General features: G+C 45.7%; 16 non-coding genes across 16 annotated transcripts; all 16 read right to left on the reverse strand.

Moving 5' to 3' along the window:
* Positions 1 to 1,288: 1,288 nt before the first annotated feature.
* TRNAG-UCC (transfer RNA glycine (anticodon UCC)) lies at positions 1,289 to 1,360 on the reverse strand. The gene has a single exon. It is a non-coding gene; the product is annotated as a tRNA-Gly (tRNA).
* Positions 1,361 to 2,869: 1,509 nt separating this feature from the next.
* TRNAG-UCC (transfer RNA glycine (anticodon UCC)) lies at positions 2,870 to 2,941 on the reverse strand. Its single transcript has one exon. It is a non-coding gene; the product is annotated as a tRNA-Gly (tRNA).
* A 1,521-nt stretch (positions 2,942 to 4,462) lies between these two features.
* On the reverse strand, positions 4,463 to 4,534 carry TRNAG-UCC (transfer RNA glycine (anticodon UCC)). The gene has a single exon. It is a non-coding gene; the product is annotated as a tRNA-Gly (tRNA).
* A 1,509-nt stretch (positions 4,535 to 6,043) lies between these two features.
* TRNAV-UAC (transfer RNA valine (anticodon UAC)) lies at positions 6,044 to 6,115 on the reverse strand. Its single transcript has one exon. It is a non-coding gene; the product is annotated as a tRNA-Val (tRNA).
* Positions 6,116 to 7,636: 1,521 nt separating this feature from the next.
* Positions 7,637 to 7,708, reverse strand: TRNAG-UCC (transfer RNA glycine (anticodon UCC)). The gene has a single exon. It is a non-coding gene; the product is annotated as a tRNA-Gly (tRNA).
* Positions 7,709 to 9,217: 1,509 nt separating this feature from the next.
* On the reverse strand, positions 9,218 to 9,289 carry TRNAG-UCC (transfer RNA glycine (anticodon UCC)). Its single transcript has one exon. It is a non-coding gene; the product is annotated as a tRNA-Gly (tRNA).
* A 1,521-nt stretch (positions 9,290 to 10,810) lies between these two features.
* TRNAG-UCC (transfer RNA glycine (anticodon UCC)) lies at positions 10,811 to 10,882 on the reverse strand. Its single transcript has one exon. It is a non-coding gene; the product is annotated as a tRNA-Gly (tRNA).
* Positions 10,883 to 12,403: 1,521 nt separating this feature from the next.
* Positions 12,404 to 12,475, reverse strand: TRNAG-UCC (transfer RNA glycine (anticodon UCC)). The gene has a single exon. It is a non-coding gene; the product is annotated as a tRNA-Gly (tRNA).
* Positions 12,476 to 13,996: 1,521 nt separating this feature from the next.
* On the reverse strand, positions 13,997 to 14,068 carry TRNAG-UCC (transfer RNA glycine (anticodon UCC)). The gene has a single exon. It is a non-coding gene; the product is annotated as a tRNA-Gly (tRNA).
* Positions 14,069 to 15,577: 1,509 nt separating this feature from the next.
* TRNAG-UCC (transfer RNA glycine (anticodon UCC)) lies at positions 15,578 to 15,649 on the reverse strand. Its single transcript has one exon. It is a non-coding gene; the product is annotated as a tRNA-Gly (tRNA).
* Positions 15,650 to 17,170: 1,521 nt separating this feature from the next.
* TRNAG-UCC (transfer RNA glycine (anticodon UCC)) lies at positions 17,171 to 17,242 on the reverse strand. The gene has a single exon. It is a non-coding gene; the product is annotated as a tRNA-Gly (tRNA).
* A 1,521-nt stretch (positions 17,243 to 18,763) lies between these two features.
* Positions 18,764 to 18,835, reverse strand: TRNAG-UCC (transfer RNA glycine (anticodon UCC)). The gene has a single exon. It is a non-coding gene; the product is annotated as a tRNA-Gly (tRNA).
* A 1,522-nt stretch (positions 18,836 to 20,357) lies between these two features.
* TRNAG-UCC (transfer RNA glycine (anticodon UCC)) lies at positions 20,358 to 20,429 on the reverse strand. Its single transcript has one exon. It is a non-coding gene; the product is annotated as a tRNA-Gly (tRNA).
* A 1,509-nt stretch (positions 20,430 to 21,938) lies between these two features.
* On the reverse strand, positions 21,939 to 22,010 carry TRNAG-UCC (transfer RNA glycine (anticodon UCC)). The gene has a single exon. It is a non-coding gene; the product is annotated as a tRNA-Gly (tRNA).
* A 1,521-nt stretch (positions 22,011 to 23,531) lies between these two features.
* On the reverse strand, positions 23,532 to 23,603 carry TRNAG-UCC (transfer RNA glycine (anticodon UCC)). Its single transcript has one exon. It is a non-coding gene; the product is annotated as a tRNA-Gly (tRNA).
* A 3,096-nt stretch (positions 23,604 to 26,699) lies between these two features.
* On the reverse strand, positions 26,700 to 26,771 carry TRNAG-UCC (transfer RNA glycine (anticodon UCC)). Its single transcript has one exon. It is a non-coding gene; the product is annotated as a tRNA-Gly (tRNA).
* Positions 26,772 to 27,529: the final 758 nt, after the last annotated feature.

Genomic DNA, 27,529 nt, shown 5'->3' on the forward strand with positions numbered 1-27,529 from the left:
AAAGCAGCGAAGAGAAAGGGAGTAAATTCCATGAAATGCATAGGAGATTGATAAAAGCAGAACAAAAAGGGAAGAATGAAATTCAAAGCATGCCCCGAAAAACGTGTGAAGGTCCCACCTGTCATTTATGCTTCTAATTGGGTATCTTTACTTTCAAAGTATAGGGTTGATCCTTTGACGATCACTCTCTTGATTTACAGCAGAGACAGATAGTTGAGAAGTCTTTTCTCACATAGCTAGCACAAGCCTGCGCTTTTCCTTGCTGGCAGGGTGGAAATGACAGATTAGTCCTAGGAAGAAAAATCAAGCAATATTAGCAGAGGATGGTTTCGATCCATCGACCTCTGGGTTATGGGCCCAGCACGCTTCCGCTGCGCCACTCTGCTCCCTTGTGAAAGTGCTCTCTTTATGCAGAGGAGGAGCTTTCAGCGGAGTGGCAAGGGATTGGTGGGGCTCTCTCCTCATTTGCCTAAGCACATCGCAAGGTATGCTGGGTACAGAAAATCTTCATCTTTCCCACTCACAGTCAGTCATAACTGAAAGTGCAGACCCTCTTAGGAATTAGCTGTTTCAGGCCTTTACCAAGACAGCAGCTCTCTGTCCCTGTCCTTTCTCTGTGATCCTAGCACTAGCATACTCAGGATTTGGCTTTACCTGGGAGCCAGAGATCTACCCGGTGAGGGCTTGCCCGGTGTGAGGCTTTTGAGCGTTTGGGAGCGTTCGGGACGTGAGAGGACGCTGGACAGGAAACTATGCCAATTTAAAGTATCCAACCTTCCTGCTGCAGTGAGAGGCTCTTTCCGTGGAAATCTGCCACTTGGAGTCCTCTCAACTTGCCCTCTGATAAAACATTTTTCTGAGCCGCAGTTACATCCGATGGTTACAAGGTGGCGCTGCATTCAGGTGAGAGCACAAGTATGCACAAAATCTTGGGGACTTTTGCCAGATTTATCGGTGGATCTTGCCTATTATTTTCAGAGGCTAGATATCGCCTAGAAATGCTTTTTAAAATAGGGATGCTGGGGTTATAATGTCTGGTCGGGGCTCAGCCCTTTCATTGCCTGCCCCCAGCAAAATATTTATTATCAGCACATGTGAGTGGTGAGTGCTTTATGGAAAATAGCATATATTGGGACAATGAATGTAGCAGATGAGGCGATCGAGATGTCTACCTACGTGTTTTTTTTTTTTTTTATATAACGGCTGATTATTCTGTTTCTGATATTTCAGTTTTGTGACATGTTGCATTAAAATATATCCTGCTTGGAGAATATATAAATATTTGCACTGCGTTGGCCGGGAATCAAACCCGGGTCAACTGCTTGGAAGGCAGCTATGCTCACCACTATACCACCAACGCCCCCTGATGTGTGTCCTCTAGGTTCCAGATGTTACAACGCCGAGTGCAGTGGCAATCTTGCACCCGTTCCAATGGTGCATTTGGTGTGGATTCCAACATGAAAAGCAGTAGAAATTGTCTTGCAGAGGGTAAAGAACTGGGGATTGAAACCAAGGACAAAGCTGTGCAGAAGAGAAGAAATGGAAAGCAGCAGTACAAATAGTGGAAATGAGCATATGGGCAGCATCGGAAGCAAAGCAGCGAAGAGAAAGGGAGTAAATTCCATGAAATGCATAGGAGATTGATAAAAGCAGAACAAAAAGGGAAGAATGAAATTCAAAGCATGCCCCGAAAAACGTGTGAAGGTCCCACCTGTCATTTATGCTTCTAATTGGGTATCTTTACTTTCAAAGTATAGGGTTGATCCTTTGACGATCACTCTCTTGATTTACAGCAGAGACAGATAGTTGAGAAGTCTTTTCTCACATAGCTAGCACAAGCCTGCGCTTTTCCTTGCTGGCAGGGTGGAAATGACAGATTAGTCCTAGGAAGAAAAATCAAGCAATATTAGCAGAGGATGGTTTCGATCCATCGACCTCTGGGTTATGGGCCCAGCACACTTCCGCTGCGCCACTCTGCTCCCTTGTGAAAGTGCTCTCTTTATGCAGAGGAGGAGCTTTCAGCGGAGTGGCAAGGGATTGGAGGGGCTCTCTCCTCATTTGCCTAAGCACATCGCAAGGTATGCTGGGTACAGAAAATCTTCATCTTCCCCACTCACAGTCAGTCATAACTGAAAGTGCAGACCCTCTTAGGAATTAGCCGTTTCAGGCCTTTACCAAGACAGCAGCTCTCTGTCCCTGTCCTTTCTCTGTGATCCTAGCACTAGCATACTCAGGATTTGGCTTTACCTGGGAGCTAGAGATCTACCCGGTGAGGGGAGGCTTTTGAGCGTTTGGGAGCGTTCGGGACGTGAGAGGACGCTGGACAGGAAACTATGCCAATTTGAAGTATCCAACCTTCCTGCTGCAGCGAGAGGCTCTTTCCGTGGAAATCTGCCACTTGGAGTCCTCTCAACTTGCCCTCTGATAAAACATTTTTCTGAGCCGCAGTTACATCCGATGGTTACAAGGTGGCGCTGCATTCAGGTGAGAGCACAAGTATGCACAAAATCTTGGGGACTTTTGCCAGATTTATCGGTGGATCTTGCCTATTATTTTCAGAGGCTAGATATCGCCTAGAAATGCTTTTTAAAATAGGGTTGCTGGGGTTATAATGTCTGGTCGGGGCTCAGCCCTTTCCTTGCCTGCCCCCAGCAAAATATTTATTATCAGCACATGTGAGTGGTGAGTGCTTTATGGAAAATAGCATATATTGGGACAATGAATGTAGCAGATGAGGCGATCGAGATGTCTACCTACGTGTTTGTTTATTTTTTTATATAACGGCTGATTATTCTGTTTCTGATATTTCAGTTTTGTGACATGTTGCATTAAAATATATCCTGCTTGGAGAATATATAAATATTTGCACTGCGTTGGCCAGGAATCGAACCTGGGTCAACTGCTTGGAAGGCAGCTATGCTCACCACTATACCACCAACGCCCTCTGATGTGTGTCCTCTAGGTTCCAGATGTTACAACGCCGAGTGCAGTGGCAATCTTGCACCGGTTCCAATGGTGCATTTGGTGTGGATACCAACATGAAAAGCAGTAGAAATTGTCTTGCAGAGGGTAAAGAACTGGGGATTGAAACCAAGGACAAAGCTGTGCAGAAGAGAAGAAATGGAAAGCAGCAGTACAAATAGTGGAAATGAGCATATGGGCAGCATCGGAAGCAAAGCAGCGAAGAGAAAGGGAGTAAATTCCATGAAATGCATAGGAGATTGATAAAAGCAGAACAAAAAGGGAAGAATGAAATTCAAAGCATGCCCCGAAAAACGTGTGAAGGTCCCACCTGTCATTTATGCTTCTAATTGGGTATCTTTACTTTCAAAGTATAGGGTTGATCCTTTGACGATCACTCTCTTGATTTACAGCAGAGACAGATAGTTGAGAAGTCTTTTCTCACATAGCTAGCACAAGCCTGCGCTTTTCCTTGCTGGCAGGGTGGAAATGACAGATTAGTCCTAGGAAGAAAAATCAAGCAATATTAGCAGAGGATGGTTTCGATCCATCGACCTCTGGGTTATGGGCCCAGCACGCTTCCGCTGCGCCACTCTGCTCCCTTGTGAAAGTGCTCTCTTTATGCAGAGGAGGAGCTTTCAGCGGAGTGGCAAGGGATTGGTGGGGCTCTCTCCTCATTTGCCTAAGCACATCGCAAGGTATGCTGGGTACAGAAAATCTTCATCTTTCCCACTCACAGTCAGTCATAACTGAAAGTGCAGACCCTCTTAGGAATTAGCCGTTTCAGGCCTTTACCAAGACAGCAGCTCTCTGTCCCTGTCCTTTCTCTGTGATCCTAGCACTAGCATACTCAGGATTTGGCTTTACCTGGGAGCCAGAGATCTACCCGGTGAGGGCTTGCCCGGTGTGAGGCTTTTGAGCGTTTGGGAGCGTTCGGGACGTGAGAGGACGCTGGACAGGAAACTATGCCAATTTAAAGTATCCAACCTTCCTGCTGCAGTGAGAGGCTCTTTCCGTGGAAATCTGCCACTTGGAGTCCTCTCAACTTGCCCTCTGATAAAACATTTTTCTGAGCCGCAGTTACATCCGATGGTTACAAGGTGGCGCTGCATTCAGGTGAGAGCACAAGTATGCACAAAATCTTGGGGACTTTTGCCAGATTTATCGGTGGATCTTGCCTATTATTTTCAGAGGCTAGATATCGCCTAGAAATGCTTTTTAAAATAGGGATGCTGGGGTTATAATGTCTGGTCGGGGCTCAGCCCTTTCATTGCCTGCCCCCAGCAAAATATTTATTATCAGCACATGTGAGTGGTGAGTGCTTTATGGAAAATAGCATATATTGGGACAATGAATGTAGCAGATGAGGCGATCGAGATGTCTACCTACGTGTTTTTTTTTTTTTTTATATAACGGCTGATTATTCTGTTTCTGATATTTCAGTTTTGTGACATGTTGCATTAAAATATATCCTGCTTGGAGAATATATAAATATTTGCACTGCGTTGGCCGGGAATCAAACCCGGGTCAACTGCTTGGAAGGCAGCTATGCTCACCACTATACCACCAACGCCCTCTGATGTGTGTCCTCTAGGTTCCAGATGTTACAACGCCGAGTGCAGTGGCAATCTTGCACCCGTTCCAATGGTGCATTTGGTGTGGATTCCAACATGAAAAGCAGTAGAAATTGTCTTGCAGAGGGTAAAGAACTGGGGATTGAAACCAAGGACAAAGCTGTGCAGAAGAGAAGAAATGGAAAGCAGCAGTACAAATAGTGGAAATGAGCATATGGGCAGCATCGGAAGCAAAGCAGCGAAGAGAAAGGGAGTAAATTCCATGAAATGCATAGGAGATTGATAAAAGCAGAACAAAAAGGGAAGAATGAAATTCAAAGCATGCCCCGAAAAACGTGTGAAGGTCCCACCTGTCATTTATGCTTCTAATTGGGTATCTTTACTTTCAAAGTATAGGGTTGATCCTTTGACGATCACTCTCTTGATTTACAGCAGAGACAGATAGTTGAGAAGTCTTTTCTCACATAGCTAGCACAAGCCTGCGCTTTTCCTTGCTGGCAGGGTGGAAATGACAGATTAGTCCTAGGAAGAAAAATCAAGCAATATTAGCAGAGGATGGTTTCGATCCATCGACCTCTGGGTTATGGGCCCAGCACACTTCCGCTGCGCCACTCTGCTCCCTTGTGAAAGTGTTCTCTTTATGCAGAGGAGGAGCTTTCAGCGGAGTGGCAAGGGATTGGAGGGGCTCTCTCCTCATTTGCCTAAGCACATCGCAAGGTATGCTGGGTACAGAAAATCTTCATCTTCCCCACTCACAGTCAGTCATAACTGAAAGTGCAGACCCTCTTAGGAATTAGCCGTTTCAGGCCTTTACCAAGACAGCAGCTCTCTGTCCCTGTCCTTTCTCTGTGATCCTAGCACTAGCATACTCAGGATTTGGCTTTACCTGGGAGCTAGAGATCTACCCGGTGAGGGGAGGCTTTTGAGCGTTTGGGAGCGTTCGGGACGTGAGAGGACGCTGGACAGGAAACTATGCCAATTTGAAGTATCCAACCTTCCTGCTGCAGCGAGAGGCTCTTTCCGTGGAAATCTGCCACTTGGAGTCCTCTCAACTTGCCCTCTGATAAAACATTTTTCTGAGCCGCAGTTACATCCGATGGTTACAAGGTGGCGCTGCATTCAGGTGAGAGCACAAGTATGCACAAAATCTTGGGGACTTTTGCCAGATTTATCGGTGGATCTTGCCTATTATTTTCAGAGGCTAGATATCGCCTAGAAATGCTTTTTAAAATAGGGTTGCTGGGGTTATAATGTCTGGTCGGGGCTCAGCCCTTTCCTTGCCTGCCCCCAGCAAAATATTTATTATCAGCACATGTGAGTGGTGAGTGCTTTATGGAAAATAGCATATATTGGGACAATGAATGTAGCAGATGAGGCGATCGAGATGTCTACCTACGTGTTTGTTTATTTTTTTATATAACGGCTGATTATTCTGTTTCTGATATTTCAGTTTTGTGACATGTTGCATTAAAATATATCCTGCTTGGAGAATATATAAATATTTGCACTGCGTTGGCCAGGAATCGAACCTGGGTCAACTGCTTGTAAGGCAGCTATGCTCACCACTATACCACCAACGCCCTCTGATGTGTGTCCTCTAGGTTCCAGATGTTACAACGCCGAGTGCAGTGGCAATCTTGCACCGGTTCCAATGGTGCATTTGGTGTGGATACCAACATGAAAAGCAGTAGAAATTGTCTTGCAGAGGGTAAAGAACTGGGGATTGAAACCAAGGACAAAGCTGTGCAGAAGAGAAGAAATGGAAAGCAGCAGTACAAATAGTGGAAATGAGCATATGGGCAGCATCGGAAGCAAAGCAGCGAAGAGAAAGGGAGTAAATTCCATGAAATGCATAGGAGATTGATAAAAGCAGAACAAAAAGGGAAGAATGAAATTCAAAGCATGCCCCGAAAAACGTGTGAAGGTCCCACCTGTCATTTATGCTTCTAATTGGGTATCTTTACTTTCAAAGTATAGGGTTGATCCTTTGACGATCACTCTCTTGATTTACAGCAGAGACAGATAGTTGAGAAGTCTTTTCTCACATAGCTAGCACAAGCCTGCGCTTTTCCTTGCTGGCAGGGTGGAAATGACAGATTAGTCCTAGGAAGAAAAATCAAGCAATATTAGCAGAGGATGGTTTCGATCCATCGACCTCTGGGTTATGGGCCCAGCACGCTTCCGCTGCGCCACTCTGCTCCCTTGTGAAAGTGCTCTCTTTATGCAGAGGAGGAGCTTTCAGCGGAGTGGCAAGGGATTGGTGGGGCTCTCTCCTCATTTGCCTAAGCACATCGCAAGGTATGCTGGGTACAGAAAATCTTCATCTTTCCCACTCACAGTCAGTCATAACTGAAAGTGCAGACCCTCTTAGGAATTAGCCGTTTCAGGCCTTTACCAAGACAGCAGCTCTCTGTCCCTGTCCTTTCTCTGTGATCCTAGCACTAGCATACTCAGGATTTGGCTTTACCTGGGAGCCAGAGATCTACCCGGTGAGGGCTTGCCCGGTGTGAGGCTTTTGAGCGTTTGGGAGCGTTCGGGACGTGAGAGGACGCTGGACAGGAAACTATGCCAATTTAAAGTATCCAACCTTCCTGCTGCAGTGAGAGGCTCTTTCCGTGGAAATCTGCCACTTGGAGTCCTCTCAACTTGCCCTCTGATAAAACATTTTTCTGAGCCGCAGTTACATCCGATGGTTACAAGGTGGCGCTGCATTCAGGTGAGAGCACAAGTATGCACAAAATCTTGGGGACTTTTGCCAGATTTATCGGTGGATCTTGCCTATTATTTTCAGAGGCTAGATATCGCCTAGAAATGCTTTTTAAAATAGGGATGCTGGGGTTATAATGTCTGGTCGGGGCTCAGCCCTTTCATTGCCTGCCCCCAGCAAAATATTTATTATCAGCACATGTGAGTGGTGAGTGCTTTATGGAAAATAGCATATATTGGGACAATGAATGTAGCAGATGAGGCGATCGAGATGTCTACCTACGTGTTTTTTTTTTTTTTTATATAACGGCTGATTATTCTGTTTCTGATATTTCAGTTTTGTGACATGTTGCATTAAAATATATCCTGCTTGGAGAATATATAAATATTTGCACTGCGTTGGCCGGGAATCAAACCCGGGTCAACTGCTTGGAAGGCAGCTATGCTCACCACTATACCACCAACGCCCTCTGATGTGTGTCCTCTAGGTTCCAGATGTTACAACGCCGAGTGCAGTGGCAATCTTGCACCCGTTCCAATGGTGCATTTGGTGTGGATTCCAACATGAAAAGCAGTAGAAATTGTCTTGCAGAGGGTAAAGAACTGGGGATTGAAACCAAGGACAAAGCTGTGCAGAAGAGAAGAAATGGAAAGCAGCAGTACAAATAGTGGAAATGAGCATATGGGCAGCATCGGAAGCAAAGCAGCGAAGAGAAAGGGAGTAAATTCCATGAAATGCATAGGAGATTGATAAAAGCAGAACAAAAAGGGAAGAATGAAATTCAAAGCATGCCCCGAAAAACGTGTGAAGGTCCCACCTGTCATTTATGCTTCTAATTGGGTATCTTTACTTTCAAAGTATAGGGTTGATCCTTTGACGATCACTCTCTTGATTTACAGCAGAGACAGATAGTTGAGAAGTCTTTTCTCACATAGCTAGCACAAGCCTGCGCTTTTCCTTGCTGGCAGGGTGGAAATGACAGATTAGTCCTAGGAAGAAAAATCAAGCAATATTAGCAGAGGATGGTTTCGATCCATCGACCTCTGGGTTATGGGCCCAGCACACTTCCGCTGCGCCACTCTGCTCCCTTGTGAAAGTGTTCTCTTTATGCAGAGGAGGAGCTTTCAGCGGAGTGGCAAGGGATTGGAGGGGCTCTCTCCTCATTTGCCTAAGCACATCGCAAGGTATGCTGGGTACAGAAAATCTTCATCTTCCCCACTCACAGTCAGTCATAACTGAAAGTGCAGACCCTCTTAGGAATTAGCCGTTTCAGGCCTTTACCAAGACAGCAGCTCTCTGTCCCTGTCCTTTCTCTGTGATCCTAGCACTAGCATACTCAGGATTTGGCTTTACCTGGGAGCTAGAGATCTACCCGGTGAGGGGAGGCTTTTGAGCGTTTGGGAGCGTTCGGGACGTGAGAGGACGCTGGACAGGAAACTATGCCAATTTGAAGTATCCAACCTTCCTGCTGCAGCGAGAGGCTCTTTCCGTGGAAATCTGCCACTTGGAGTCCTCTCAACTTGCCCTCTGATAAAACATTTTTCTGAGCCGCAGTTACATCCGATGGTTACAAGGTGGCGCTGCATTCAGGTGAGAGCACAAGTATGCACAAAATCTTGGGGACTTTTGCCAGATTTATCGGTGGATCTTGCCTATTATTTTCAGAGGCTAGATATCGCCTAGAAATGCTTTTTAAAATAGGGTTGCTGGGGTTATAATGTCTGGTCGGGGCTCAGCCCTTTCCTTGCCTGCCCCCAGCAAAATATTTATTATCAGCACATGTGAGTGGTGAGTGCTTTATGGAAAATAGCATATATTGGGACAATGAATGTAGCAGATGAGGCGATCGAGATGTCTACCTACGTGTTTGTTTATTTTTTTATATAACGGCTGATTATTCTGTTTCTGATATTTCAGTTTTGTGACATGTTGCATTAAAATATATCCTGCTTGGAGAATATATAAATATTTGCACTGCGTTGGCCAGGAATCGAACCTGGGTCAACTGCTTGGAAGGCAGCTATGCTCACCACTATACCACCAACGCCCTCTGATGTGTGTCCTCTAGGTTCCAGATGTTACAACGCCGAGTGCAGTGGCAATCTTGCACCGGTTCCAATGGTGCATTTGGTGTGGATACCAACATGAAAAGCAGTAGAAATTGTCTTGCAGAGGGTAAAGAACTGGGGATTGAAACCAAGGACAAAGCTGTGCAGAAGAGAAGAAATGGAAAGCAGCAGTACAAATAGTGGAAATGAGCATATGGGCAGCATCGGAAGCAAAGCAGCGAAGAGAAAGGGAGTAAATTCCATGAAATGCATAGGAGATTGATAAAAGCAGAACAAAAAGGGAAGAATGAAATTCAAAGCATGCCCCGAAAAACGTGTGAAGGTCCCACCTGTCATTTATGCTTCTAATTGGGTATCTTTACTTTCAAAGTATAGGGTTGATCCTTTGACGATCACTCTCTTGATTTACAGCAGAGACAGATAGTTGAGAAGTCTTTTCTCACATAGCTAGCACAAGCCTGCGCTTTTCCTTGCTGGCAGGGTGGAAATGACAGATTAGTCCTAGGAAGAAAAATCAAGCAATATTAGCAGAGGATGGTTTCGATCCATCGACCTCTGGGTTATGGGCCCAGCACGCTTCCGCTGCGCCACTCTGCTCCCTTGTGAAAGTGCTCTCTTTATGCAGAGGAGGAGCTTTCAGCGGAGTGGCAAGGGATTGGTGGGGCTCTCTCCTCATTTGCCTAAGCACATCGCAAGGTATGCTGGGTACAGAAAATCTTCATCTTTCCCACTCACAGTCAGTCATAACTGAAAGTGCAGACCCTCTTAGGAATTAGCCGTTTCAGGCCTTTACCAAGACAGCAGCTCTCTGTCCCTGTCCTTTCTCTGTGATCCTAGCACTAGCATACTCAGGATTTGGCTTTACCTGGGAGCCAGAGATCTACCCGGTGAGGGCTTGCCCGGTGTGAGGCTTTTGAGCGTTTGGGAGCGTTCGGGACGTGAGAGGACGCTGGACAGGAAACTATGCCAATTTAAAGTATCCAACCTTCCTGCTGCAGTGAGAGGCTCTTTCAGTGGAAATCTGCCACTTGGAGTCCTCTCAACTTGCCCTCTGATAAAACATTTTTCTGAGCCGCAGTTACATCCGATGGTTACAAGGTGGCGCTGCATTCAGGTGAGAGCACAAGTATGCACAAAATCTTGGGGACTTTTGCCAGATTTATCGGTGGATCTTGCCTATTATTTTCAGAGGCTAGATATCGCCTAGAAATGCTTTTTAAAATAGGGATGCTGGGGTTATAATGTCTGGTCGGGGCTCAGCCCTTTCATTGCCTGCCCCCAGCAAAATATTTATTATCAGCACATGTGAGTGGTGAGTGCTTTATGGAAAATAGCATATATTGGGACAATGAATGTAGCAGATGAGGCGATCGAGATGTCTACCTACGTGTTTTTTTTTTTTTTTATATAACGGCTGATTATTCTGTTTCTGATATTTCAGTTTTGTGACATGTTGCATTAAAATATATCCTGCTTGGAGAATATATAAATATTTGCACTGCGTTGGCCGGGAATCAAACCCGGGTCAACTGCTTGGAAGGCAGCTATGCTCACCACTATACCACCAACGCCCTCTGATGTGTGTCCTCTAGGTTCCAGATGTTACAACGCCGAGTGCAGTGGCAATCTTGCACCCGTTCCAATGGTGCATTTGGTGTGGATTCCAACATGAAAAGCAGTAGAAATTGTCTTGCAGAGGGTAAAGAACTGGGGATTGAAACCAAGGACAAAGCTGTGCAGAAGAGAAGAAATGGAAAGCAGCAGTACAAATAGTGGAAATGAGCATATGGGCAGCATCGGAAGCAAAGCAGCAAAGAGAAAGGGAGTAAATTCCATGAAATGCATAGGAGATTGATAAAAGCAGAACAAAAAGGGAAGAATGAAATTCAAAGCATGCCCCGAAAAACGTGTGAAGGTCCCACCTGTCATTTATGCTTCTAATTGGGTATCTTTACTTTCAAAGTATAGGGTTGATCCTTTGACGATCACTCTCTTGATTTACAGCAGAGACAGATAGTTGAGAAGTCTTTTCTCACATAGCTAGCACAAGCCTGCGCTTTTCCTTGCTGGCAGGGTGGAAATGACAGATTAGTCCTAGGAAGAAAAATCAAGCAATATTAGCAGAGGATGGTTTCGATCCATCGACCTCTGGGTTATGGGCCCAGCACGCTTCCGCTGCGCCACTCTGCTCCCTTGTGAAAGTGCTCTCTTTATGCAGAGGAGGAGCTTTCAGCGGAGTGGCAAGGGATTGGTGGGGCTCTCTCCTCATTTGCCTAAGCACATCGCAAGGTATGCTGGGTACAGAAAATCTTCATCTTTCCCACTCACAGTCAGTCATAACTGAAAGTGCAGACCCTCTTAGGAATTAGCCGTTTCAGGCCTTTACCAAGACAGCAGCTCTCTGTCCCTGTCCTTTCTCTGTGATCCTAGCACTAGCATACTCAGGATTTGGCTTTACCTGGGAGCCAGAGATCTACCCGGTGAGGGCTTGCCCGGTGTGAGGCTTTTGAGCGTTTGGGAGCGTTCGGGACGTGAGAGGACGCTGGACAGGAAACTATGCCAATTTAAAGTATCCAACCTTCCTGCTGCAGTGAGAGGCTCTTTCCGTGGAAATCTGCCACTTGGAGTCCTCTCAACTTGCCCTCTGATAAAACATTTTTCTGAGCCGCAGTTACATCCGATGGTTACAAGGTGGCGCTGCATTCAGGTGAGAGCACAAGTATGCACAAAATCTTGGGGACTTTTGCCAGATTTATCGGTGGATCTTGCCTATTATTTTCAGAGGCTAGATATCGCCTAGAAATGCTTTTTAAAATAGGGATGCTGGGGTTATAATGTCTGGTCGGGGCTCAGCCCTTTCATTGCCTGCCCCCAGCAAAATATTTATTATCAGCACATGTGAGTGGTGAGTGCTTTATGGAAAATAGCATATATTGGGACAATGAATGTAGCAGATGAGGCGATCGAGATGTCTACCTACGTGTTTTTTTTTTTTTTTATATAACGGCTGATTATTCTGTTTCTGATATTTCAGTTTTGTGACATGTTGCATTAAAATATATCCTGCTTGGAGAATATATAAATATTTGCACTGCGTTGGCCGGGAATCAAACCCGGGTCAACTGCTTGGAAGGCAGCTATGCTCACCACTATACCACCAACGCCCTCTGATGTGTGTCCTCTAGGTTCCAGATGTTACAACGCCGAGTGCAGTGGCAATCTTGCACCCGTTCCAATGGTGCATTTGGTGTGGATTCCAACATGAAAAGCAGTAGAAATTGTCTTGCAGAGGGTAAAGAACTGGGGATTGAAACCAAGGACAAAGCTGTGCAGAAGAGAAGAAATGGAAAGCAGCAGTACAAATAGTGGAAATGAGCATATGGGCAGCATCGGAAGCAAAGCAGCAAAGAGAAAGGGAGTAAATTCCATGAAATGCATAGGAGATTGATAAAAGCAGAACAAAAAGGGAAGAATGAAATTCAAAGCATGCCCCGAAAAACGTGTGAAGGTCCCACCTGTCATTTATGCTTCTAATTGGGTATCTTTACTTTCAAAGTATAGGGTTGATCCTTTGACGATCACTCTCTTGATTTACAGCAGAGACAGATAGTTGAGAAGTCTTTTCTCACATAGCTAGCACAAGCCTGCGCTTTTCCTTGCTGGCAGGGTGGAAATGACAGATTAGTCCTAGGAAGAAAAATCAAGCAATATTAGCAGAGGATGGTTTCGATCCATCGACCTCTGGGTTATGGGCCCAGCACGCTTCCGCTGCGCCACTCTGCTCCCTTGTGAAAGTGCTCTCTTTATGCAGAGGAGGAGCTTTCAGCGGAGTGGCAAGGGATTGGTGAGGCTCTCTCCTCATTTGCCTAAGCACATCGCAAGGTATGCTGGGTACAGAAAATCTTCATCTTCCCCACTCACAGTCAGTCATAACTGAAAGTGCAGACCCTCTTAGGAATTAGCCGTTTCAGGCCTTTACCAAGACAGCAGCTCTCTGTCCCTGTCCTTTCTCTGTGATCCTAGCACTAGCATACTCAGGATTTGGCTTTACCTGGGAGCCAGAGATCTACACGGTGAGGGCTTGCCCGGTGTGAGGCTTTTGAGTGTTTGGGAGCGTTCGGGACGTGAGAGGACGCTGGACAGGAAACTATGCCAATTTGAAGTATCCAACCTGCCTGCTGCAGCGAGAGGCTCTTTCCGTGGAAATCTGCCACTTGGAGTCCTCTCAACTTGCCCTCTGATAAAACATTTTTCTGAGCCGCAGTTACATCCGATGGTTACAAGGTGGCACTGCATTCAGGTGAGAGCACAAGTATGCACAAAATCTTGGGGACTTTTGCCAGATTTATCGGTGGATCTTGCCTATTATTTTCAGAGGCTAGATATCGCCTAGAAATGCTTTTTAAAATAGGGATGCTGGGGTTATAATGTCTGGTCGGGGCTCAGCCCTTTCATTGCCTGCCCCCAGCAAAATATTTATTATCAGCACATGTGAGTGGTGAGTGCTTTATGGAAAATAGCATATATTGGGACAATGAATGTAGCAGATGAGGCGATCGAGATGTCTACCTACGTGTTTGTTTATTTTTTTATATAACGGCTGATTATTCTGTTTCTGATATTTCAGTTTTGTGACATGTTGCATTAAAATATATCCTGCTTGGAGAATATATAAATATTTGCACTGCGTTGGCCGGGAATCGAACCCGGGTCAACTGCTTGGAAGGCAGCTATGCTCACCACTATACCACCAACGCCCTCTGATGTGTGTCCTCTAGGTTCCAGATGTTACAACGCCGAGTGCAGTGGCAATCTTGCACCGGTTCCAATGGTGCATTTGGTGTGGATACCAACATGAAAAGCAGTAGAAATTGTCTTGCAGAGGGTAAAGAACTGGGGATTGAAACCAAGGACAAAGCTGTGCAGAAGAGAAGAAATGGAAAGCAGCAGTACAAATAGTGGAAATGAGCATATGGGCAGCATCGGAAGCAAAGCAGCGAAGAGAAAGGGAGTAAATTCCATGAAATGCATAGGAGATTGATAAAAGCAGAACAAAAAGGGAAGAATGAAATTCAAAGCATGCCCCGAAAAACGTGTGAAGGTCCCACCTGTCATTTATGCTTCTAATTGGGTATCTTTACTTTCAAAGTATAGGGTTGATCCTTTGACGATCACTCTCTTGATTTACAGCAGAGACAGATAGTTGAGAAGTCTTTTCTCACATAGCTAGCACAAGCCTCCGCTTTTCCTTGCTGGCAGGGTGGAAATGACAGATTAGTCCTAGGAAGAAAAATCAAGCAATATTAGCAGAGGATGGTTTCGATCCATCGACCTCTGGGTTATGGGCCCAGCACGCTTACGCTGCGCCACTCTGCTCCCTTGTGAAAGTGCTCTCTTTATGCAGAGGAGGAGCTTTCAGCGGAGTGGCAAGGGATTGGAGGGGCTCTCTCCTCATTTGCCTAAGCACATCGCAAGGTATGCTGGGTACAGAAAATCTTCATCTTCCCCACTCACAGTCAGTCATAACTGAAAGTGCAGACCCTCTTAGGAATTAGCCGTTTCAGGCCTTTACCAAGACAGCAGCTCTCTGTCCCTGTCCTTTCTCTGTGATCCTAGCACTAGCATACTCAGGATTTGGCTTTACCTGGGAGCTAGAGATCTACCCGGTGAGGGGAGGCTTTTGAGCGTTTGGGAGCGTTCGGGACGTGAGAGGACGCTGGACAGGAAACTATGCCAATTTGAAGTATCCAACCTTCCTGCTGCAGCGAGAGGCTCTTTCCGTTGAAATCTGCCACTTGGAGTCCTCTCAACTTGCCCTCTGATAAAACATTTTTCCGAGCCGCAGTTACATCCGATGGTTACAAGGTGGCGCTGCATTCAGGTGAGAGCACAAGTATGCACAAAATCTTGGGGACTTTTGCCAGATTTATCGGTGGATCTTGCCTATTATTTTCAGAGGCTAGATATCGCCTAGAAATGCTTTTTAAAATAGGGTTGCTGGGGTTATAATGTCTGGTCGGGGCTCAGCCCTTTCCTTGCCTGCCCCCAGCAAAATATTTATTATCAGCACATGTGAGTGGTGAGTGCTTTATGGAAAATAGCATATATTGGGACAATGAATGTAGCAGATGAGGCGATCGAGATGTCTACCTACGTGTTTGTTTATTTTTTTATATAACGGCTGATTATTCTGTTTCTGATATTTCAGTTTTGTGACATGTTGCATTAAAATATATCCTGCTTGGAGAATATATAAATATTTGCACTGCGTTGGCCGGGAATCGAACCCGGGTCAACTGCTTGGAAGGCAGCTATGCTCACCACTATACCACCAACGCCCTCTGATGTGTGTCCTCTAGGTTCCAGATGTTACAACGCCGAGTGCAGTGGCAATCTTGCACCGGTTCCAATGGTGCATTTGGTGTGGATACCAACATGAAAAGCAGTAGAAATTGTCTTGCAGAGGGTAAAGAACTGGGGATTGAAACCAAGGACAAAGCTGTGCAGAAGAGAAGAAATGGAAAGCAGCAGTACAAATAGTGGAAATGAGCATATGGGCAGCATCGGAAGCAAAGCAGCGAAGAGAAAGGGAGTAAATTCCATGAAATGCATAGGAGATTGATAAAAGCAGAACAAAAAGGGAAGAATGAAATTCAAAGCATGCCCCGAAAAACGTGTGAAGGTCCCACCTGTCATTTATGCTTCTAATTGGGTATCTTTACTTTCAAAGTATAGGGTTGATCCTTTGACGATCACTCTCTTGATTTACAGCAGAGACAGATAGTTGAGAAGTCTTTTCTCACATAGCTAGCACAAGCCTGCGCTTTTCCTTGCTGGCAGGGTGGAAATGACAGATTAGTCCTAGGAAGAAAAAGCAAGCAATATTAGCAGAGGATGGTTTCGATCCATCGACCTCTGGGTTATGGGCCCAGCACGCTTCCGCTGCGCCACTCTGCTCCCTTGTGAAAGTGCTCTCTTTATGCAGAGGAGGAGCTTTCAGCGGAGTGGCAAGGGATTGGTGGGGCTCTCTCCTCATTTGCCTAAGCACATCGCAAGGTATGCTGGGTACAGAAAATCTTCATCTTCCCCACTCACAGTCAGTCATAACTGAAAGTGCAGACCCTCTTAGGAATTAGCCGTTTCAGGCCTTTACCAAGACAGCAGCTCTCTGTCCCTGTCCTTTCTCTGTGATCCTAGCACTAGCATACTCAGGATTTGGCTTTACCTGGGAGCCAGAGATCTACCCGGTGAGGGCTTACCCGGTGTGAGGCTTTTGAGTGTTTGGGAGCGTTCGGGACGTGAGAGGACGCTGGACAGGAAACTATGCCAATTTGAAGTATCCAACCTTCCTGCTGCAGCGAGAGGCTCTTTCCGTGGAAATCTGCCACTTGGAGTCCTCTCAACTTGCCCTCTGATAAAACATTTTTCTGAGCCGCAGTTACATCCGATGGTTACAAGGTGGCGCTGCATTCAGGTGAGAGCACAAGTATGCACAAAATCTTGGGGACTTTTGCCAGATTTATCGGTGGATCTTGCCTATTATTTTCAGAGGCTAGATATCGCCTAGAAATGCTTTTTAAAATAGGGTTGCTGGGGTTATAATGTCTGGTCGGGGCTCAGCCCTTTCCTTGCCTGCCCCCAGCAAAATATTTATTATCAGCACATGTGAGTGGTGAGTGCTTTATGGAAAATAGCATATATTGGGACAATGAATGTAGCAGATGAGGCGATCGAGATGTCTACCTACGTGTTTGTTTATTTTTTTATATAACGGCTGATTATTCTGTTTCTGATATTTCAGTTTTGTGACATGTTGCATTAAAATATATCCTGCTTGGAGAATATATAAATATTTGCACTGCGTTGGCCAGGAATCGAACCTGGGTCAACTGCTTGGAAGGCAGCTATGCTCACCACTATACCACCAACGCCCTCTGATGTGTGTCCTCTAGGTTCCAGATGTTACAACGCCGAGTGCAGTGGCAATCTTGCACCGGTTCCAATGGTGCATTTGGTGTGGATACCAACATGAAAAGCAGTAGAAATTGTCTTGCAGAGGGTAAAGAACTGGGGATTGAAACCAAGGACAAAGCTGTGCAGAAGAGAAGAAATGGAAAGCAGCAGTACAAATAGTGGAAATGAGCATATGGGCAGCATCGGAAGCAAAGCAGCGAAGAGAAAGGGAGTAAATTCCATGAAATGCATAGGAGATTGATAAAAGCAGAACAAAAAGGGAAGAATGAAATTCAAAGCATGCCCCGAAAAACGTGTGAAGGTCCCACCTGTCATTTATGCTTCTAATTGGGTATCTTTACTTTCAAAGTATAGGGTTGATCCTTTGACGATCACTCTCTTGATTTACAGCAGAGACAGATAGTTGAGAAGTCTTTTCTCACATAGCTAGCACAAGCCTGCGCTTTTCCTTGCTGGCAGGGTGGAAATGACAGATTAGTCCTAGGAAGAAAAATCAAGCAATATTAGCAGAGGATGGTTTCGATCCATCGACCTCTGGGTTATGGGCCCAGCACGCTTCCGCTGCGCCACTCTGCTCCCTTGTGAAAGTGCTCTCTTTATGCAGAGGAGGAGCTTTCAGCGGAGTGGCAAGGGATTGGTGGGGCTCTCTCCTCATTTGCCTAAGCACATCGCAAGGTATGCTGGGTACAGAAAATCTTCATCTTTCCCACTCACAGTCAGTCATAACTGAAAGTGCAGACCCTCTTAGGAATTAGCCGTTTCAGGCCTTTACCAAGACAGAAGCTCTCTGTCCCTGTCCTTTCTCTGTGATCCTAGCACTAGCATACTCAGGATTTGGCTTTACCTGGGAGCCAGAGATCTACCCGGTGAGGGCTTGCCCGGTGTGAGGCTTTTGAGCGTTTGGGAGCGTTCGGGACGTGAGAGGACGCTGGACAGGAAACTATGCCAATTTAAAGTATCCAACCTTCCTGCTGCAGTGAGAGGCTCTTTCCGTGGAAATCTGCCACTTGGAGTCCTCTCAACTTGCCCTCTGATAAAACATTTTTCTGAGCCGCAGTTACATCCGATGGTTACAAGGTGGCGCTGCATTCAGGTGAGAGCACAAGTATGCACAAAATCTTGGGGACTTTTGCCAGATTTATCGGTGGATCTTGCCTATTATTTTCAGAGGCTAGATATCGCCTAGAAATGCTTTTTAAAATAGGGATGCTGGGGTTATAATGTCTGGTCGGGGCTCAGCCCTTTCATTGCCTGCCCCCAGCAAAATATTTATTATCAGCACATGTGAGTGGTGAGTGCTTTATGGAAAATAGCATATATTGGGACAATGAATGTAGCAGATGAGGCGATCGAGATGTCTACCTACGTGTTTTTTTTTTTTTTTATATAACGGCTGATTATTCTGTTTCTGATATTTCAGTTTTGTGACATGTTGCATTAAAATATATCCTGCTTGGAGAATATATAAATATTTGCACTGCGTTGGCCGGGAATCAAACCCGGGTCAACTGCTTGGAAGGCAGCTATGCTCACCACTATACCACCAACGCCCTCTGATGTGTGTCCTCTAGGTTCCAGATGTTACAACGCCGAGTGCAGTGGCAATCTTGCACCCGTTCCAATGGTGCATTTGGTGTGGATTCCAACATGAAAAGCAGTAGAAATTGTCTTGCAGAGGGTAAAGAACTGGGGATTGAAACCAAGGACAAAGCTGTGCAGAAGAGAAGAAATGGAAAGCAGCAGTACAAATAGTGGAAATGAGCATATGGGCAGCATCGGAAGCAAAGCAGCGAAGAGAAAGGGAGTAAATTCCATGAAATGCATAGGAGATTGATAAAAGCAGAACAAAAAGGGAAGAATGAAATTCAAAGCATGCCCCGAAAAACGTGTGAAGGTCCCACCTGTCATTTATGCTTCTAATTGGGTATCTTTACTTTCAAAGTATAGGGTTGATCCTTTGACGATCACTCTCTTGATTTACAGCAGAGACAGATAGTTGAGAAGTCTTTTCTCACATAGCTAGCACAAGCCTGCGCTTTTCCTTGCTGGCAGGGTGGAAATGACAGATTAGTCCTAGGAAGAAAAATCAAAGCAATATTAGCAGAGGATGGTTTCGATCCATCAACCTCTGGGTTATGGGCCCAGCACGCTTCCGCTGCGCCACTCTGCTCCCTTGTGAAAGTGCTCTCTTTATGCAGAGGAGGAGCTTTCAGCGGAGTGGCAAGGGATTGGTGAGGCTCTCTCCTCATTTGCCTAAGCACATCGCAAGGTATGCTGGGTACAGAAAATCTTCATCTTCCCCACTCACAGTCAGTCATAACTGAAAGTGCAGACCCTCTTAGGAATTAGCCGTTTCAGGCCTTTACCAAGACAGCAGCTCTCTGTCCCTGTCCTTTCTCTGTGATCCTAGCACTAGCATACTCAGGATTTGGCTTTACCTGGGAGCCAGAGATCTACACGGTGAGGGCTTGCCCGGTGTGAGGCTTTTGAGTGTTTGGGAGCGTTCGGGACGTGAGAGGACGCTGGACAGGAAACTATGCCAATTTGAAGTATCCAACCTTCCTGCTGCAGCGAGAGGCTCTTTCCGTGGAAATCTGCCACTTGGAATCCTCTCAACTTGCCCTCTGATAAAACATTTTTCTGAGCCGCAGTTACATCCGATGGTTACAAGGTGGCACTGCATTCAGGTGAGAGCACAAGTATGCACAAAATCTTGGGGACTTTTGCCAGATTTATCGGTGGATCTTGCCTATTATTTTCAGAGGCTAGATATCGCCTAGAAATGCTTTTTAAAATAGGGATGCTGGGGTTATAATGTCTGGTCGGGGCTCAGCCCTTTCATTGCCTGCCCCCAGCAAAATATTTATTATCAGCACATGTGAGTGGTGAGTGCTTTATGGAAAATAGCATATATTGGGACAATGAATGTAGCAGATGAGGCGATCGAGATGTCTACCTACGTGTTTGTTTATTTTTTTATATAACGGCTGATTATTCTGTTTCTGATATTTCAGTTTTGTGACATGTTGCATTAAAATATATCCTGCTTGGAGAATATATAAATATTTGCACTGCGTTGGCCGGGAATCGAACCCGGGTCAACTGCTTGGAAGGCAGCTATGCTCACCACTATACCACCAACGCCCTCTGATGTGTGTCCTCTAGGTTCCAGATGTTACAACGCCGAGTGCAGTGGCAATCTTGCACCGGTTCCAATGGTGCATTTGGTGTGGATACCAACATGAAAAGCAGTAGAAATTGTCTTGCAGAGGGTAAAGAACTGGGGATTGAAACCAAGGACAAAGCTGTGCAGAAGAGAAGAAATGGAAAGCAGCAGTACAAATAGTGGAAATGAGCATATGGGCAGCATCGGAAGCAAAGCAGCGAAGAGAAAGGGAGTAAATTCCATGAAATGCATAGGAGATTGATAAAAGCAGAACAAAAAGGGAAGAATGAAATTCAAAGCATGCCCCGAAAAACGTGTGAAGGTCCCACCTGTCATTTATGCTTCTAATTGGGTATCTTTACTTTCAAAGTATAGGGTTGATCCTTTGACGATCACTCTCTTGATTTACAGCAGAGACAGATAGTTGAGAAGTCTTTTCTCACATAGCTAGCACAAGCCTCCGCTTTTCCTTGCTGGCAGGGTGGAAATGACAGATTAGTCCTAGGAAGAAAAATCAAGCAATATTAGCAGAGGATGGTTTCGATCCATCGACCTCTGGGTTATGGGCCCAGCACGCTTCCGCTGCGCCACTCTGTTCCCTTGTGAAAGTGCTCTCTTTATGCAGAGGAGGAGCTTTCAGCGGAGTGGCAAGGGATTGGAGGGGCTCTCTCCTCATTTGCCTAAGCACATCGCAAGGTATGCTGGGTACAGAAAATCTTCATCTTCCCCACTCACAGTCAGTCATAACTGAAAGTGCAGACCCTCTTAGGAATTAGCCGTTTCAGGCCTTTACCAAGACAGCAGCTCTCTGTCCCTGTCCTTTCTCTGTGATCCTAGCACTAGCATACTCAGGATTTGGCTTTACCTGGGAGCTAGAGATCTACCTGGTGAGGGGAGGCTTTTGAGCGTTTGGGAGCGTTCGGGACGTGAGAGGACGCTGGACAGGAAACTATGCCAATTTGAAGTATCCAACCTTCCTTCTGCAGCGAGAGGCTCTTTCCGTTGAAATCTGCCACTTGGAGTCCTCTCAACTTGCCCTCTGATAAAACATTTTTCTGAGCCGCAGTTACATCCGATGGTTACAAGGTGGCGCTGCATTCAGGTGAGAGCACAAGTATGCACAAAATCTTGGGGACTTTTGCCAGATTTATCGGTGGATCTTGCCTATTATTTTCAGAGGCTAGATATCGCCTAGAAATGCTTTTTAAAATAGGGTTGCTGGGGTTATAATGTCTGGTCGGGGCTCAGCCCTTTCCTTGCCTGCCCCCAGCAAAATATTTATTATCAGCACATGTGAGTGGTGAGTGCTTTATGGAAAATAGCATATATTGGGACAATGAATGTAGCAGATGAGGCGATCGAGATGTCTACCTACGTGTTTGTTTATTTTTTTATATAACGGCTGATTATTCTGTTTCTGATATTTCAGTTTTGTGACATGTTGCATTAAAATATATCCTGCTTGGAGAATATATAAATATTTGCACTGCGTTGGCCGGGAATCGAACCCGGGTCAACTGCTTGGAAGGCAGCTATGCTCACCACTATACCACCAACGCCCTCTGATGTGTGTCCTCTAGGTTCCAGATGTTACAACGCCGAGTGCAGTGGCAATCTTGCACCGGTTCCAATGGTGCATTTGGTGTGGATACCAACATGAAAAGCAGTAGAAATTGTCTTGCAGAGGGTAAAGAACTGGGGATTGAAACCAAGGACAAAGCTGTGCAGAAGAGAAGAAATGGAAAGCAGCAGTACAAATAGTGGAAATGAGCATATGGGCAGCATCGGAAGCAAAGCAGCGAAGAGAAAGGGAGTAAATTCCATGAAATGCATAGGAGATTGATAAAAGCAGAACAAAAAGGGAAGAATGAAATTCAAAGCATGCCCCGAAAAACGTGTGAAGGTCCCACCTGTCATTTATGCTTCTAATTGGGTATCTTTACTTTCAAAGTATAGGGTTGATCCTTTGACGATCACTCTCTTGATTTACAGCAGAGACAGATAGTTGAGAAGTCTTTTCTCACATAGCTAGCACAAGCCTGCGCTTTTCCTTGCTGGCAGGGTGGAAATGACAGATTAGTCCTAGGAAGAAAAAGCAAGCAATATTAGCAGAGGATGGTTTCGATCCATCGACCTCTGGGTTATGGGCCCAGCACGCTTCCGCTGCGCCACTCTGCTCCCTTGTGAAAGTGCTCTCTTTATGCAGAGGAGGAGCTTTCAGCGGAGTGGCAAGGGATTGGTGGGGCTCTCTCCTCATTTGCCTAAGCACATCGCAAGGTATGCTGGGTACAGAAAATCTTCATCTTCCCCACTCACAGTCAGTCATAACTGAAAGTGCAGACCCTCTTAGGAATTAGCCGTTTCAGGCCTTTACCAAGACAGCAGCTCTCTGTCCCTGTCCTTTCTCTGTGATCCTAGCACTAGCATACTCAGGATTTGGCTTTACCTGGGAGCCAGAGATCTACCCGGTGAGGGCTTACCCGGTGTGAGGCTTTTGAGTGTTTGGGAGCATTCGGGACGTGAGAGGACGCTGGACAGGAAACTATGCCAATTTGAAGTATCCAACCTTCCTGCTGCAGCGAGAGGCTCTTTCCGTGGAAATCTGCCACTTGGAGTCCTCTCAACTTGCCCTCTGATAAAACATTTTTCTGAGCCGCAGTTACATCCGATGGTTACAAGGTGGCGCTGCATTCAGGTGAGAGCACAAGTATGCACAAAATCTTGGGGACTTTTGCCAGATTTATCGGTGGATCTTGCCTATTATTTTCAGAGGCTAGATATCGCCTAGAAATGCTTTTTAAAATAGGGTTGCTGGGGTTATAATGTCTGGTCGGGGCTCAGCCCTTTCATTGCCTGCCCCCAGCAAAATATTTATTATCAGCACATGTGAGTGGTGAGTGCTTTATGGAAAATAGCATATATTGGGACAATGAATGTAGCAGATGAGGCGATCGAGATGTCTACCTACGTGTTTGTTTGTTTTTTTATATAACGGCTGATTATTCTGTTTCTGATATTTCAGTTTTGTGACATGTTGCATTAAAATATATCCTGCTTGGAGAATATATAAATATTTGCACTGCGTTGGCCGGGAATCGAACCCGGGTCAACTGCTTGGAAGGCAGCTATGCTCACCACTATACCACCAACGCCCTCTGATGTGTGTCTTCTAGGTTCCAGATGTTACAACGCCGAGTGCAGTGGCAATCTTGCACCCGTTCCAATGGTGCATTTGGTGTGGATTCCAACATGAAAAGCAGTAGAAATTGTCTTGCAGAGGGTAAAGAACTGGGGATTGAAACCAAGGACAAAGCTGTGCAGAAGAGAAGAAATGGAAAGCAGCAGTACAAATAGTGGAAATGAGCATATGGGCAGCATCGGAAGCAAAGCAGCGAAGAGAAAGGGAGTAAATTCCATGAAATGCATAGGAGATTGATAAAAGCAGAACAAAAAGGGAAGAATGAAATTCAAAGCATGCCCCGAAAAACGTGTGAAGGTCCCACCTGTCATTTATGCTTCTAATTGGGTATCTTTACTTTCAAAGTATAGGGTTGATCCTTTGACGATCACTCTCTTGATTTACAGCAGAGACAGATAGTTGAGAAGTCTTTTCTCACATAGCTAGCACAAGCCTGCGCTTTTCCTTGCTGGCAGGGTGGAAATGACAGATTAGTCCTAGGAAGAAAAATAAAGCAATATTAGCAGAGGATGGTTTCGATCCATCGACCTCTGGGTTATGGGCCCAGCACGCTTCCGCTGCGCCACTCTGCTCCCTTGTGAAAGTGCTCTCTTTATGCAGAGGAGGAGCTTTCAGCGGAGTGGCAAGGGATTGGTGGGGCTCTCTCCTCATTTGCCTAAGCACATCGCAAGGTATGCTGGGTACAGAAAATCTTCATCTTCCCCACTCACAGTCAGTCATAACTGAAAGTGCAGACCCTCTTAGGAATTAGCCGTTTCAGGCCTTTACCAAGACAGCAGCTCTCTGTCCCTGTCCTTTCTCTGTGATCCTAGCACTAGCATACTCAGGATTTGGCTTTACCTGGGAGCCAGAGATCTACACGGTGAGGGCTTGCCCGGTGCAAGGCTTTTGATTGTTTGGGAGCGTTCGGGACGTGAGAGGACGCTGGACAGGAAACTATGCCAATTTGAAGTATCCAACCTTCCTGCTGCAGCGAGAGGCTCTTTCCGTTGAAATCTGCCACTTGGAGTCCTCTCAACTTGCCCTCTGATAAAACATTTTTCTGAGCCGCAGTTACATCCGATGGTTACAAGGTGGCGCTGCATTCAGGTGAGAGCACAAGTATGCACAAAATCTTGGGGACTTTTGCCAGATTTATCGGTGGATCTTGCCTATTATTTTCAGAGGCTAGCTATCGCCTAGAAATGCTTTTTAAAATAGGGTTGCTGGGGTTATAATGTCTGGTCGGGGCTCAGCCCTTTCATTGCCTGCCCCCAGCAAAATATTTATTATCAGCACATGTGAGTGGTGAGTGCTTTATGGAAAATAGCATATATTGGGACAATGAATGTAGCAGATGAGGCGATCGAGATGTCTACCTACGTGTTTTTTTTTTTTTTATATAACGGCTGATTATTCTGATATTTCAGTTTTGTGACATGTTGCATTAAAATATATCCTGCTTGGAGAATATATAAATATTTGCACTGCGTTGGCCGGGAATCGAACACGGGTCAACTGCTTGGAAGGCAGCTATGCTCACCACTATACCACCAATGCCTTCTGATGTGTGTTCTCTAGCTTCCAGATGTTACAACGCCGAGTGCAGTGGCAATCTTGCACCGGTTCCAATGGTGCATTTGGTGTGGATACCAACATGAAAAGCAGTAGAAATTGTCTTGCAGAGGGTAAAGAACTGGGGATTGAAACCAAGGACAAACTTGTGCAGAAGAGAAGAAATGGAAAGCAGCAGTACAAATAGTGGAAATGAGCATATGGGCAGCATCGGAAGCAAAGCAGCGAAGAGAAAGGGAGTAAATTCCATGAAATGCATAGGAGATTGATAAAAGCAGAACAAAAAGGGAAGAATGAAATTCAAAGCATGCCCCGAAAAACGTGTGAAGGTCCCACCTGTCATTTATGCTTCTAATTGGGTATCTTTACTTTCAAAGTATAGGGTTGATCCTTTGACGATCACTCTCTTGATTTACAGCAGAGACAGATAGTTGAGAAGTCTTTTCTCACATAGCTAGCACAAGCCTGCGCTTTTCCTTGCTGGCAGGGTGGAAATGACAGATTAGTCCTAGGAAGAAAAATCAAGCAATATTAGCAGAGGATGGTTTCGATCCATCGACCTCTGGGTTATGGGCCCAGCACGCTTCCGCTGCGCCACTCTGCTCCCTTGTGAAAGTGCTCTCTTTATGCAGAGGAGGAGCTTTCAGCGGAGTGGCAAGGGATTGGTGGGGCTCTCTCCTCATTTGCCTAAGCACATCGCAAGGTATGCTGGGTACAGAAAATCTTCATCTTCCCCACTCACAGTCAGTCATAACTGAAAGTGCAGACCCTCTTAGGAATTAGCCGTTTCAGGCCTTTACCAAGACAGCAGCTCTCTGTCCCTGTCCTTTCTCTGTGATCCTAGCACTAGCATACTCAGGATTTGGCTTTACCTGGGAGCCAGAGATCTACCCGGTGAGGGCGAGGCTTTTGAGTGTTTGGGAGCGTTCAGGACGTGAGAGGACGCTGGACAGGAAACTATGCCAATTTGAAGTATCTAACCTTCCTGCTGCAGCGAGAGGCTCTTTCCGTGGAAATCTGCCACTTGGAGTCCTCTCAACTTGCCCTCTGATAAAACATTTTTCTGAGCCGCAGTTACATCCGATGGTTACAAGGTGGCGCTGCATTCAGGTGAGAGCACAAGTATGCACAAAATCTTGGGGACTTTTGCCAGATTTATCGGTGGATCTTGCCTATTATTTTCAGAGGCTAGATATCGCCTAGAAATGCTTTTTAAAATAGGGTTGCTGGGGTTATAATGTCTGGTCGGGGCTCAGCCCTTTCATTGCCTGCCCCCAGCAAAATATTTATTATCAGCACATGTGAGTGGTGAGTGCTTTATGGAAAATAGCATATATTGGGATAATGAATGTAGCAGATGAGGCGATCGAGATGTCTACCTACGTGTTTGTTTATTTTTTTATATAACGGCTGATTATTCTGTTTCTGATATTTCAGTTTTGTGACATGTTGCATTAAAATATATCCTGCTTGGAGAATATATAAATATTTGCACTGCGTTGGCCGGGAATCGAACCCGGGTCAACTGCTTGGAAGGCAGCTATGCTCACCACTATACCACCAACGCCCTCTGATGTGTGTCCTCTAGGTTCCAGATGTTACAACGCCGAGTGCAGTGGCAATCTTGCACCGGTTCCAATGGTGCATTTGGTGTGGATACCAACATGAAAAGCAGTAGAAATTGTCTTGCAGAGGGTAAAGAACTGGGGATTGAAACCAAGGACAAAGCTGTGCAGAAGAGAAGAAATGGAAAGCAGCAGTACAAATAGTGGAAATGAGCATATGGGCAGCATAGGAAGCAAAGCAGCGAAGAGAAAGGGAGTAAATTCCATGAAATGCATAGGAGATTGATAAAAGCAGAACAAAAAGGGAAGAATGAAATTCAAAGCATGCCCCGAAAAACGTGTGAAGGTCCCACCTGTCATTTATGCTTCTAATTGGGTATCTTTACTTTCAAAGTATAGGGTTGATCCTTTGACGATCACTCTCTTGATTTACAGCAGAGACAGATAGTTGAGAAGTCTTTTCTCACATAGCTAGCACAAGCCTGCGCTTTTCCTTGCTGGCAGGGTGGAAATGACAGATTAGTCCTAGGAAGAAAAATCAAGCAATATTAGCAGAGGATGGTTTCGATCCATCGACCTCTGGGTTATGGGCCCAGCACGCTTCCGCTGCGCCACTCTGCTCCCTTGTGAAAGTGCTCTCTTTATGCAGAGGAGGAGCTTTCAGCGGAGTGGCAAGGGATTGGTGGGGCTCTCTCCTCATTTGCCTAAGCACATCGCAAGGTATGCTGGGTACAGAAAATCTTCATCTTCCCCACTCACA

The sequence above is a fragment of the Triturus cristatus genome, chromosome 11 (assembly GCF_964204655.1).
Source record: "Triturus cristatus chromosome 11, aTriCri1.1, whole genome shotgun sequence".
Taxonomy (NCBI): Eukaryota; Metazoa; Chordata; class Amphibia; order Caudata; family Salamandridae; genus Triturus; species Triturus cristatus.